This window comes from Protopterus annectens, chromosome 1.part1, assembly GCF_019279795.1.
Source record: "Protopterus annectens isolate FY-2018-M chromosome 1.part1, PAN1.0, whole genome shotgun sequence".
In the NCBI taxonomy this organism is placed as follows: Eukaryota; Metazoa; Chordata; order Ceratodontiformes; family Protopteridae; genus Protopterus; species Protopterus annectens.
In genome coordinates, this window is record NC_056726.1 from 1330213654 (window position 1) to 1330225765 (window position 12112).

At 44.8% G+C, this 12112-nt stretch overlaps 1 protein-coding gene across 1 annotated transcript in view; it reads right to left on the reverse strand.

Annotated features, from left to right (window-relative positions):
• SMAD2 (SMAD family member 2) overlaps nt 1-12112 on the reverse strand; it is a 1415285-nt gene that overhangs the window by 870299 nt on the left and 532874 nt on the right. The gene's annotated exons all lie outside the window — the stretch shown is intronic.

A 12112-nucleotide genomic window follows, 5' to 3' on the forward strand; every position in this document is an offset into this window, starting at 1 on the left:
CCTGAGAAATTGTTTCTGGGTCTGCAGTAGGGTTTTTGAAAAGAAATTTATGAGAGTCAGGAACCCTGTAGTATCTGCCCGGCTTAACAGGAGCTGGAGGTAAGGAGTCAGGGGTCAGATTAGACTGAGAACACATCTACAAAGTCTAACACAGGCAGAATAGCTAGAGGCCTGTGTTGAGGTAGTAAAAGGAAGTCTGAGCCTCTTCTTAGATTCTGAAAAATCTTGGCTCTCCAAGTGGAAGTGCTCCCTCATGGTATGCAAGGTTTCCCCAAAAGAGTAGTCCTCAGGAGGAGAAGCTGAAGGAATTGACTCTTCAGCAACAGAATCCTCATTGGGGGGGGGGGGGGGAGTATTCCTAATCAGAAGAGGAATCAGAAAAAATGGAAACCTGATCTGAAGATTCATAGTCTGTCTCTTGCCTAGGCCTCTTATCAGGAGGGGGATGGGAACCCCTGATCAAGGTAATTAAGTCTTCGGCCATTTTGAGCATCTGTTTTTTTGAGCATGGAAGCTTGTCCATGCGGCTGGTGAACTTGTTTCTTTGCCTTTAAAGGTGTTTTAGTCTTTGCCTTTGAAATTGGTTTAATATATAATTGTGTAGGCCTGAATACACCTTCAGAAGCCAATGCCTGCTCAGCGGCTCCGGACCGGAGGGAATAACCTGCGACTCTAAAGTAGCAGGCGTCAGGGGCTGCGAAAGCGCCTCACTGAGAACCGGCGACTTGCTTAGGAGAAGCTTCGTCGGTTTTGGACCTCGGTTGCGGTCTTTCTTTGTGTTTTTTGTGAACTCCGGTAGTCTGATGGCTATCCGACGACATTGTATAATTAAATCTTTGCCCAAAATAGCTTAATGCAAAATCGTACTGACGCTTAATAGTGCACTGGTTAAATCTAGCACAAAACCGACAACTAGAAACACTGTGGTCAGGGCCTAGGCAAGGAATACAGTAAGAATGAAAAGTTCTTGTGAGGTATTTGCTTCCCACAAGAAATACATTAACTTTTTCTGACATCGGTCTGTGCAAGAAAAAAGTTTCCCCAACAGGGTACTTAGCTTTTAATGAAGACTTCCGATCTGAAACTCAAACATGAAAATCTCAGGAGTCGGCCGACCAGCACTTGGAAACTGCTTCTGCTTCGGGCACCGCACGGCAAGAAAGACTGAAGAAAATGTCGTCGGCTGCATCTTTTATACCCCTGACGTCAGGAAAGAGGCGACAGCAACCGACGCAGGACCCAAGACTTTGGAATTCAGGCCGACTGAGGGCAACCTGCCAGCAGGATAACCCAAATGTAATGACTGCAACAGTGAAACACGAAGAACATCACCTGTATCCCCCTTAGCCTGCAGAAAGCAAACACAGGAGCAAGGCACTTGAAGAACCTTGGGGAGTAGAGAAGCTAAAGGACAAAGTAGGGAAGAGCAAATGCCAAGAAGCAGAGAAAAGTACACTCCTGAAAAGGGGATGAATAGGAATGTGTAGCTAAACATCCTTGAGATCCAAGGAAACTAGAAAAAGCCTGAGGAAGTAGCAGAGGAAACAAGGGTTTATTGGAAAGCATCTGAAAGGATGGGATCTTCAAAAAGGTGTTTAGCTAAGAAAGATCCTGAATGGGTCACCAGTTGCCTTCTTTCCGGGGATTAAGAATATTCTGGAGTAAAACTCCTTCCCCCCTGTGAGTGATTGGAGGCTCTTGAATTGTTCAGAGTCAACAGGCCCTGAAGCACCTCTGGGAAAAAGGTAATTGATCCTGAGGAGGCTGAGGAATGCCCAAATGGGAGGGGGGGGGGCAGATTTCCAAACCGCGTAATAACCCAACAACCCAGGAGTCTTGGGTGATTTTTACCCAAAAAAGAAGGAACGGAAAGACACAGAGAAAGAGGAATGTGACTGAGAAGAAGATAGTCAGCCAGCACTTGGTTTGTCATGAAAAGAAGGCTTTTGAGTAGGAGGAGTTTGGGTAGCCTTAGGAGGGGCAACTCTTCTACCACCCTTTTTACCTTTGGGGGAATGGCGAGACTGTCTACAAATGCAGGCTTATTAAGAGACTCCTCTGAATAGGAGGCACAAGAAAAAAACACATGCTTCAACTCCTGTAAGGCCTTTCCCTTTTCTTGCAGGAACTTAAACTCTGCAGCAGCACCAAACAAATTTCTATTATCCAGAGGAGCACCCATCAGTTAAGCCTTGATATCATCAGGTAAAGGCTGCATTCTGAGCCAGAAATTCCTCCTCAAAACAGACCCAAAAGCAGCAGCCCTAGATGAAGCATCAGCTGCATTTAATAGCATGGGAGCTACTTGGGAGGAAATCCCAAGCAAAGCAAGAGCAGAGGCGGTCCCCTCAAAATCAGGGAGATCAGAAATTGCACAACAGACTTGAGAGAGAAGATCCATAACATACCTAGTCATGTGTGTCTGATAGTTAACCCTAAAGACCAAGGTAGCAGAAGTATACACCTTGACCATTCTTCTCTGTGGTACTGCTTTCCTTATCAGATGGCAGCAATTTAGTGGAAGGCAATCTGGAAGGCTTATCAGAAGCCACTGACACCACAGAATGGTCAACAGAACAACACTTGTATAGAAACTTGCAGTACTTAGGCACTTTAGAAAACATATCAGTTTTTTTGTGAGCAGGGGGTTGAGAATCAGGAGCCTGAGAAGCAGCAGAAAAAGCATCCAAGCAAGGCAGCAAGAACTGGAGGAACAGCAGAGGGCCTAAAAACTCCATTTGCAAAAGATCACAGTATCTCTTCTTAACATCAGACACCGGAGTAGTCTCTCATTTGAAAAAATTTCATCATTCTGGAAACAATATCACCAGAAGAAATTTCCTCAGAAGGAGAGTCAGGACTGAGATTCTTCTGCCTCAGAACCATAGTCAAGTGGCAAAGGAATCTGGGAGGAATAAGTCAGATTCTTCATCAGAATCAATATCCTTCTCCTACTCCTCCTCCTCAGAAAAAAATCTTGTTGTTTAGGCCTCTTAAAGATGGGTAGAAGACCAAGGAGGAACAGGAGCAGAAACACCCTGTGGAGGCTTGAGAGCCAGAAGGGCATTCACTCAAGGCTTAAGTTCTGCCATTCACTCTGAGGATCTTTGGGAACAGGTGAAATATGTTCAGCTTTCTGATTCTTTTTGAGTGAGACGTCAGCCTTGTAAAATTTAGTAGGTTCTGACCCTTGATGGCACTCAATGGTAGTCAGGACCTCTTCTCTAACTAATATCCGAGGAACACCCCTAGGCCCCTCAGTAATAAACAACCAGGTTCTCCCTGTACATCTGAGGCAGACATCTGCAAAACTTCCATGGAGGCACGTGGTGTTAGGTCCATGCTGGCCTCTGAAGCAGTCGCAGCAGGGGAGTCAGAAAAAAGTACAGTTTTGTACCTACCATAAATGTAGATGTTCGAGTGTTCACCCTGCTGTAGTCATCACATTTGGGTTATCCTGCCGTCAGGCGGTCCCCGCAGTCGGCCTGAGTTCCAAAGTCTTGGTCAGATGTCGGTTGCTGTCGCTTCTTCCCCGATGTCATAACCTGGACTGCAGCAGGATGAACACTAACATCTACATTTATGGTAGGTACAAAACTGTACTATGTTCGTGTTACCCTGCTGCAGTCATCACACTTGGGTTGAATCCCAAAGCTAAGGATGGGTGGTGGAGTTAAACAGGGTTAGAAGAAGCTGGTAGGCCCTGCAAAACTGCAGTGGCAAAACCAGCTCTAGTCTTAAAATATAGAGGCAAGTGATAGTGTTTGGTGAAGGTGTGCACTGAACTCCAAGTTGCAGCCTCCAGAATATCCTTGGTTGGCACTCCCCTGAGAAAGGCTGCTGATGTAGCTGTAGCCCTGGTGGAGTGGGACCTAATGTTAGCAGGTACCGGTTTCCCATGATGGGTGTAGCAGAAACGCATGCAATGCCCTAACCATTCAGAAATGGTCTGTTTTCCTTGTGATCCTGCAGCATAGGCTACAAAGAGCTGGTCAGACTTTCTGAAAGCCTTAGTTTTATCCAAGTAGTAACGTAATTGCCTGTGAATGTCCAAAGAGTGCAGGAGTCTTTCTCCTTTGTTCTGGGGATTTGGAAAAAGATGGGCAAATGAATGGTTTGCTTTAGGGCCACACTGGATACCACCTTTGGCATAAAGGAAGAGTTAGTTCGTAGAGAGACTCTGTCCTGATGAAAAATGAGGAAAGGCTCCACTGCCATTAGTGTCTGTAGCTCAGACTCTTCTAGCTGAAGTTATTGCTAGTGGCAGGGCAGTTTTCTATGAAAGAAATTTTAAATCAGCTGAAAAAGCTGGTTCAAAGGGCGGCAGTGTAAGCTTTTCCAGAACAAAGTTGAGATCCCAAGTAGGTGTTGGTGCTCTCCTGGGCAGTCTTATGTTCTTAGCCCCTCTGAGGTACTGTCTTAGGTGTGGATGTGAAAATAAAGGATGATCCGTGTTGTAATGAGCTGAAATTGCTGAGGCGTGGATCTTAAAAGATGAAAAGGAAAGTCCTTTGTGCAACATCTCAGTTAAATATTGTAGAATCTGAGGAATGTTTGGATCAAGGGGATTTTGGCCTTTAGCCTGGTTCCAGGCGCAAAATCTTTTCCATTTGTCTGAATAGGTTTTCCTGGTGCTGGGCCTCCTGGCCTCCAGAATAACATCCATAACAGCTTTGGATAGAGGTGTTGGCTGGTTGTTTAGGTAATTTGCCATGCAGCCAGGGTTAAAGTCTTGAGATGGCTGTGTAGAATCTGATCGTCTCACTGTGTGAGCAGGTGAGGAATTTGTGGTAAAATCCATGGTGGGCCGTGGGCCATGTTCCGTAGAATTGGATACCAATGCTGGCGTGGCCAGTCTGGTGCAATGAGTATCATTTGTGGCCTCTCTAATCTGACTTTCAGCAGTACCTTTGCTAGAAGAGGCAGTGGAGGAAAGGCATACACTGTTAATGTTTTCCAACTGAATGAGAGGGTGTCCACTTTCCAAGCTTGTGGGTGGAATGTCCTTGTGCAAAATTTTTGAAGTTGGTAGTTTTGGGGGCTGGCAAACAGATCTATGCCTGGGCGTCCCCATTTTTGAGCTATCATTGCAAATACTTGTGGATCTAGTTTCCACTCGTGTGGATCCACGTTTCTGCTTAGGTCATCTGCCAATGTGTTTTTCTTTCCTGGCAGGAATCGTGCTTGTAATTGAACCTGGTAAGACAGTGCTGTGTTCCACAAGGTCATTGCTTGCCTGCATAGAGGGTAGGAATGTGTGCCCCCTTGCTTATGTACCACATTACTGTGGTATTGTCAGTCTTTTATTAGTTGTACTGGGTGGAAGAGATACTTGAAAGCTGTTAGGGCATTCTGTACTGCTAGCATTTCTTTCTGACTGATATGCAGATGCCTTTGATCTGTAGTCCATTTGCCCTGAATGCACTGTCCTGCCATGTATGCTCCCCAGGCATAGTCCGATGCATCTGTTGTCATAGTTTGCATGGCTGTGGGTAAGATGAAAGGCTGCCCCTTGTTGACGTGACATGCCTGTGCCCACCATAGAAACTCCTGTTGAAGGCAGGGAATGAGTGGTATCACTGTTTCCAAGCTGTGGCTGTGCTGAGTCCATACGCTTTTCAGGTATCATTGTAATTTCCTCATATGCAGTTTTGCAAATGGTATTAGTAGTATGCAAGATGCCATGAATTCCAAGGCCTGCAGAATTTTTCTTGCAGGGAGTTGGGTCTTTGTTGCCATTATTCTGAAATATTGAGTCAGCTGTTGTTGCTTGTCTGGTGTGAGATAAGCCATCTGGGTCGTTGTATTCAAGCTGGCACCCAGGAATATTATGTTTTGTGAGGGCACTAGTTTTGATTTATTTTCGTTTACTGTGTACCCTAGGCAACTTAGAAGGTGTTTGACAAATGCCAGATGTTTTAAAAGAATGTCCTTGCTTTCTGCTTGAATAAGGCAGTTGTGTCCAGGTATGGTATATTTGAATTCCTCTTTGTCTGCAGTATGCAATTACTGGTGCCAAGCATTTTGTGAAGACCCTGGGTGCAGCAGATAAGCCAAAGGGCAGTACAGAGAATTGATAATGCATTGAACCTGCAATGACGCAAAGGTATTTTCTGCAATTTTGTCTGATAGGGACATGCAGGTATGCCTCCTTGAGGTCCAACGTTACTAGCCAAGCATTCTTGCCCAGCATGGGAAGAAGCTGCTGTAGTGTTAGCATCTTGAATTTTGGTACTTGCAGATAGGTGTTCAGAACTGAAAGAATCAGATTGGGTCTCCAGGGTTTGTCCTTTCTGGGTACTAGGAAAAGTCTGGAGTAAAATCCTTGCCCCTGCTCTTGTTGTGGTACTTGCTGAATGGCCCTCATGTTCATGAGAGCTGTAATTTGCTTTTGTGCCTCTGCCCATTGATTGTGTGGCAGGTCTGGCATACCTTTTGACCTTGGTAGAGTGTGAAAATAGAACCTGTAGTCTTGGGACACTATGTTCAGGACCCATTTGCCAATTTGATGCAATAAGTGCTAGTTTTCCCCCTAAGGGGGCTGTCAAAAGAAATGTGCTTGGATGCGGTAGAGGAAAGTCATTGGGACCATTTCCTGTAAGGCTGTAATTTGTCTTCTCCGCCTTTGGAGGTAGGAGCACCCCATTGTTTAGGCCTGTATGAGCCTTGGGGCTGAGATCTGCCTCTGGGGTGGCTGTATCTGCGGTGCCTGTATCTGCCTCTTTGTGGTCTGTCTGACACTGGAAAGGACCAATTTTTAGAAGGCCAGTTCCTGCTAAACCTGGGTGGCTGTACCTATAAGAAATCCTTGACTGTCTGCAGGATTTTGCTTTATCCTCAATTTTTTTCAACATCTCTTCTGCTTTAGTACCAAACAAAGTATCATGCTGTAATGGTGCATCTAATAATTTTACTTTAACATGAACAGGCAGATTCTGTTCCTTTAACCAAGCATGCCTTCTAATAACAAAACATGTAACAGTGGCCCTGCAAGACACCTCCAGTGAATCATAACCACATTGCAAAGTATGCTTTCCCACTTGTTCAGCTGCATGCAATAAATCCTGCAATTCCTTGTTCTCTGAACATTCAGTATTTGTCAACAATTTCTGTTTAAGCAGTGACATTAAATACTGCTGATATTTAAGCATATGAAACTGATGATTTAAAGCCCTTACAGCCAGGGTAGCAGAAGTGTAGCCTTTTTCCCCCATCTGTCTAGAGCCCTAGAATCCCTATCAGAGGGGACAGGGTTTTTTGCAGTGGAAGCTTTAACCCCCTTGGGACCCTGAGATATAGTTTCTGGGTCAGCAATGTGGTTTTTATATAGGAATGCATGAGAATCTGGGACCCTGTAGTATCTGTCTGGCTTAGCAGGTGCAGGGGGTAAAGAGTCAGGGGACAGGGCGGACTCTGAAAATACATCTACAATTTCTAGAACAGGTGGAATAGTAAGGGGTCTGTGCTGAGGAAGTAAGTCTCTGAGCCTTTTCTTAGATTCAGAATAATCTTGGCTCTCCCAGTGGAAATGCTCTCTCATGGTATGCAGGGTTTCCCCAAAAGAATAATTCTCATAAGGAGAGGCTGAAAGAATGGATTCTTCAGCATCACAATCCTCATAGGGAAGCATGGAGTAATCCTGTTCAGAAGAGGAATCAGAGGAAGAATCAAACTCTGTCTCTTGCCTAGGCCTCTTATCAGGAGGGGGATGGGAGCCCCTGATCAAAGTAATTAGGTATTCGGCCATTTTGAGCATCTGTTTTTTAGGCATGGAAGTCTGAGTAGGAGAATGCTGTACTTGTTTCTTTGTCTTTAGAGCTGCTTTAGTCTTTGAAGCTGAAGATGGCTTAATATATAGTTGTGTAGGTCTGAAGACCCCTCAAAAGCCGATGCCTGCTCAGCGGCTCCGGACCCATCTGAGGGAATGATTTCAGAGTGTCCAATACCTTGAGTATCCAGAGGGCCAGTCGGCTCCACGTGGGAGTCGGAAGCGGACTGTGGCTCTGAGGTAGCGGGCGCCAGGGGCTGTGAAAGCGCCTCACTGAGAACCGGCGACTGGCCTAGCAGGGGCCTCGTCGTCAGTTTTGGACCTCAGAGGCCTATCCTTTTCCTTGTCCTTGCGGTTTTTTGTAAACTTCAGTTGTCGGCTGGTCCGACGGTATTATATAATTAAATCTCCGGCCAAAGTAATAAAATGCAAAATCGAACCGACGCTTAATTAGTGCGTTGGTTAAATCTAGCACAAAACTGACAGCTAGCAACGTTGTGATCAGGGCCTAGGCAAGGAATACAGTAAGAGTGAAAATCCTTATGAGGTATTTGCTTCCCACAAGAAATACAATTGTTAACTTTTTCTGACATCGGTCTGGAGCAAGAAAAAAAGTTTCTCCAACGGGGTACTTAGCTTTAATGAAGACTTCGGTTTGAAATTCGGATGCAAAAATCTCAGGAGTCAGCAGACCGGCACTTGCGAACTGCTTTTGCTTCGGGCAGAATTGGTAATGCATTGAGCCAGCTATGAAACATTATCCGCCATGCTGCCAAGTTCAGTGTTTGGAGCTGATTGTGCCGAATTGGACTGTTTTGCTGAGACAGTAAGTGAGGTATTTGAGGCAAGCACCAAGCTGGGAATTTAGACATATTCCTTAGGATTGGATACCAGTGTTGGTGGGGCCAGTCCAGGGCAATTAGTATAATTTTTGGTTTTTCTTGTCTGACCTTTAGTAGGACCTTGGGAAGAAGAGGCAGAGGAGGGAAGGTGTAAATGGATAGGTTTCCAACTGAAGGATAGGGCATCCACTTTCCATGCTTGTCTGTGATAAGTCCTTGTGTAGAATTTGTCCAGTTGATAATTCTGATGAGAGGCAAATAGGTCTATGTCCGGGCTCCCCCATTTCTTTATCATGCTGAAGACTTGTGGATCCAGTTTCCACTCATGAGGGTCCATAAGGTTTCTGCTCAAGTCATCTGCCAGAGTATTTTGCTTTCCTGGCAGGAATTGAGCTTGAAGATGTACTTGGTAAGTCAAGGCTGTGTCCCACAATGCCATGGCTAGTTTGCAAAGGGGGTATGAGTGTGTGCCCCCCTGCTTATGTACCACATAACAAATATCCAGAAAAAGTTTGAAACCAAGAAAAGTAAATAATCCAAGCAGCTGAGCAGGAGCCAAATTTGCAATTGATAAAATTATTTTATTCACGAAAGTCCAAAACACAATTGAGACAAGCACTTTCGCTCGGATGTTCCGAGCTTTATCAAGTAACTTGATAAAGCTCGGAACATCCGAGCGAAAGCGTTTTGTCTCAATTGTGTTTTTTTTGGACTGTTTCGTGGAATAAAAATAATTTTATCAATTGCAAATTTGGCTCCTGCTCAGCTGCTTGGATTATTTACTTTTCTTATGTACCACATAGCCGTGGTGTTGTCAGTCTTTATCAGTAGCTGCCCTGGATGACAGGTCCTTGAAGGCTGTCAGGGCATTTTGAACAGCTAACATCTATTTTTGGTTGATATGCAGATGCATTTGTTTTGGGGTCCATATGCCCTGAATGCATCTTCCCGCCAGGTGGGCCCCCCATGTATAGTCTGATGCGTCTGTAGTTAAGGTTTGGCTGGCAGGGGGTAGAGTGAAAGACTGTCCCATGTTTTGGTGATATGCCTCTGCCCACCAAAGAGACACCTGTTGCAGGCAGGGAATGAGAGGAATCATTGTTTCCAGACTATGACAATGTTGACTCCATAAACTTTTTAGGTACCACTGTAGTTTTCTCATATGCAGTCTTGCATATGGAATTAGTAGAATGCAGGATGTCACGAACCCCAAAGCCTGCAGAATTTGTCTTGCAGATAACTAGGTTTTTGTTGCCATCTGTTTGAAGTAAATAGTCAGTTGCCTTTGTCTGGCGTAAGGAAAGCCATCTGGGAAGTTGTATTCAAGCTTGCACCCAGGAATGCAATCTTTTGAGAGGGTACCAGCTGTGATTTCTTTTCGTTTTTTGTATACCCCAGGCATGTTAGAAGCCTTTTCACAAACGCCAGATGCTGATGAAGAATGTCCTTGTTCTCTGCTTGAATGAGACAGTCGTCCAAGTAAGGATAGATTTGTATACTTCGCTGTCTGCAAAATGCAATTACTATGCAATTACTGGTGCCAGGCACTTTGTAAAGACCCCGGGCACAGTAGATAAGCCAAAGGACAGTGCAGAGAATTGGTAATGCATAAAGCCAGCCTTGAAATGGCGGTATCTTCTGCACGATTCCCCTATTGGGATATGCAGGTATGCCTCAAGTCTAAAGTCACTAGCCAAGCGTTCTTGCCCAGCATGGGCAGAAGCTGCTGCCAAGTTAGAATTTTGAATTTTGGAATGTGTTCAAAATTGATAAATCCAGTACTGGGCACCAGGCCTGGTCTTTTCTGGGTACCAAGAACAGTCTTGAGTAAAACCCTTGCCCTTTTTCCTGTTCTGGCACTGGCTGAATAGCTCCCATATCCATGAGGGACGTAACTTGTTTCTGTGCCTCTGCTCACTGATTTTTTGGCAGATCTGGCCAACCGTTTGGAATTGGCAGAGTGTGGAAGTGGAATCTGTATCCCTGGGATACTATGTTTCATACCCACTTGTCCTGGGTATTAACTGCCAATTTTGAGCATAAAGCGCTAACTTTTCCCCTAAGGGAGCTGCCAAAAGATAAGTGCTTGGTGATGGCAGAGGGAAGTCATTGAGACTGTTTACTGTAGGGTTGCGTTTTATTTCCTCCAGATTTGGAGGTAGAGGCACCCCATTGCTTTGACCTGTAAGTATCCTGTGACTGGTATCTAGAACCTTTATGGCGCCTGGATTTGGCCCCTGGAGCTCTGTCGGACACAGGAAAGGACCAATTTTTTTGCAGGACAGTGTCTACTGAATCTTGGTGGCTGCACTTGTAAGAAGTCTTTTACAGTTTGCATGGACTTAGCTTTGTCTTCCATTTTCTTTAAAACCTCTTCTGCCTTAATACCAAACAAGAGTATCATGCTGTAAAGGTGCATCCAGCAATTTAGCTTCAACATGATCAGGCAAATTTTGCTCTTTTAGCCAGGCATGCCTTCTAATCACAGATCCAGTAACTGCGGCCCTGCAGGAGGCCTCCAAGGAATCAAAACCACATTGCAAAGTATGCTTTCCAACTTGTTCTGCTGCATGCAATAATTCCTGCAATTCTTTATTTTCTACACATTCAGAAATCAACATAATTTTCTGTTTCAGTAATCCCATAACATGCTGTTGATACTTAAGCATATGAAACTGGCAGTTTAAGGCCCTAATTGCCAAGGTTGCAGATGTATAAACCTTCTTTCCCCATCTATCCAGTGCCCTGGCATCTCTATCAGAGGGGGTAGGACTTTTTGCTGTTGAGGCCTTTACACCTTTTGGACCCTGTGAAAAATAGTTTCAGGGTCAGCAGCAGGGTTTTTAAATAAAAATTTGTTAGAGTCAGGAACCCTGTAATATCTGTCTGGCTTGCTAGGAGCCGGAGGGTAAGGAGTCTGGAGTCAAGCTTGACTCGGAAAACACATAATCCACAATGTCTAAAACAGGAGGTATGGCTGAAGGCCTATGCTGAGGGAGAAGAAGGAAATCACCTAAGCCTCTTTTTTGATTGAGAAATCTTGACTCTCCCAGTGAAAATGCTCCCTCAAAGTATGCAAGGTTTCTCCAAAGGAATAATCTTCAGGAGGAGATGCAGATGTGATGGATTACTCTACATCAGAATCCTCATAGGGTGGTATAGAAAATTCCGGATCAGAAGAAGAATCAGAAGAAATAGAAACCTGATCTGAAGATTCATAAAGTACAGTTGTGTACCTACCATAAATGTAGATGTTCGAGTGTATTCACTGTTGCAGTGGCAGGCTACCCGCAGTCGGCCAGAATTCCAAAGTCTAGGTCCGGCGTCGGTTGCTGTCGCCTCTTCCTTGACGTCAGTGCGCCAGGGGTATAAAAGATGCAGCAGACGCCATTTTCTTCAGTTTTTCTTGCCCCATATGTCAGGTGCCCCAAAATAGGTAGGCTGAAAAATATATAAATAAGAAATGCATGCACAAAAATAACATTTCCTTTATCTACAAGCA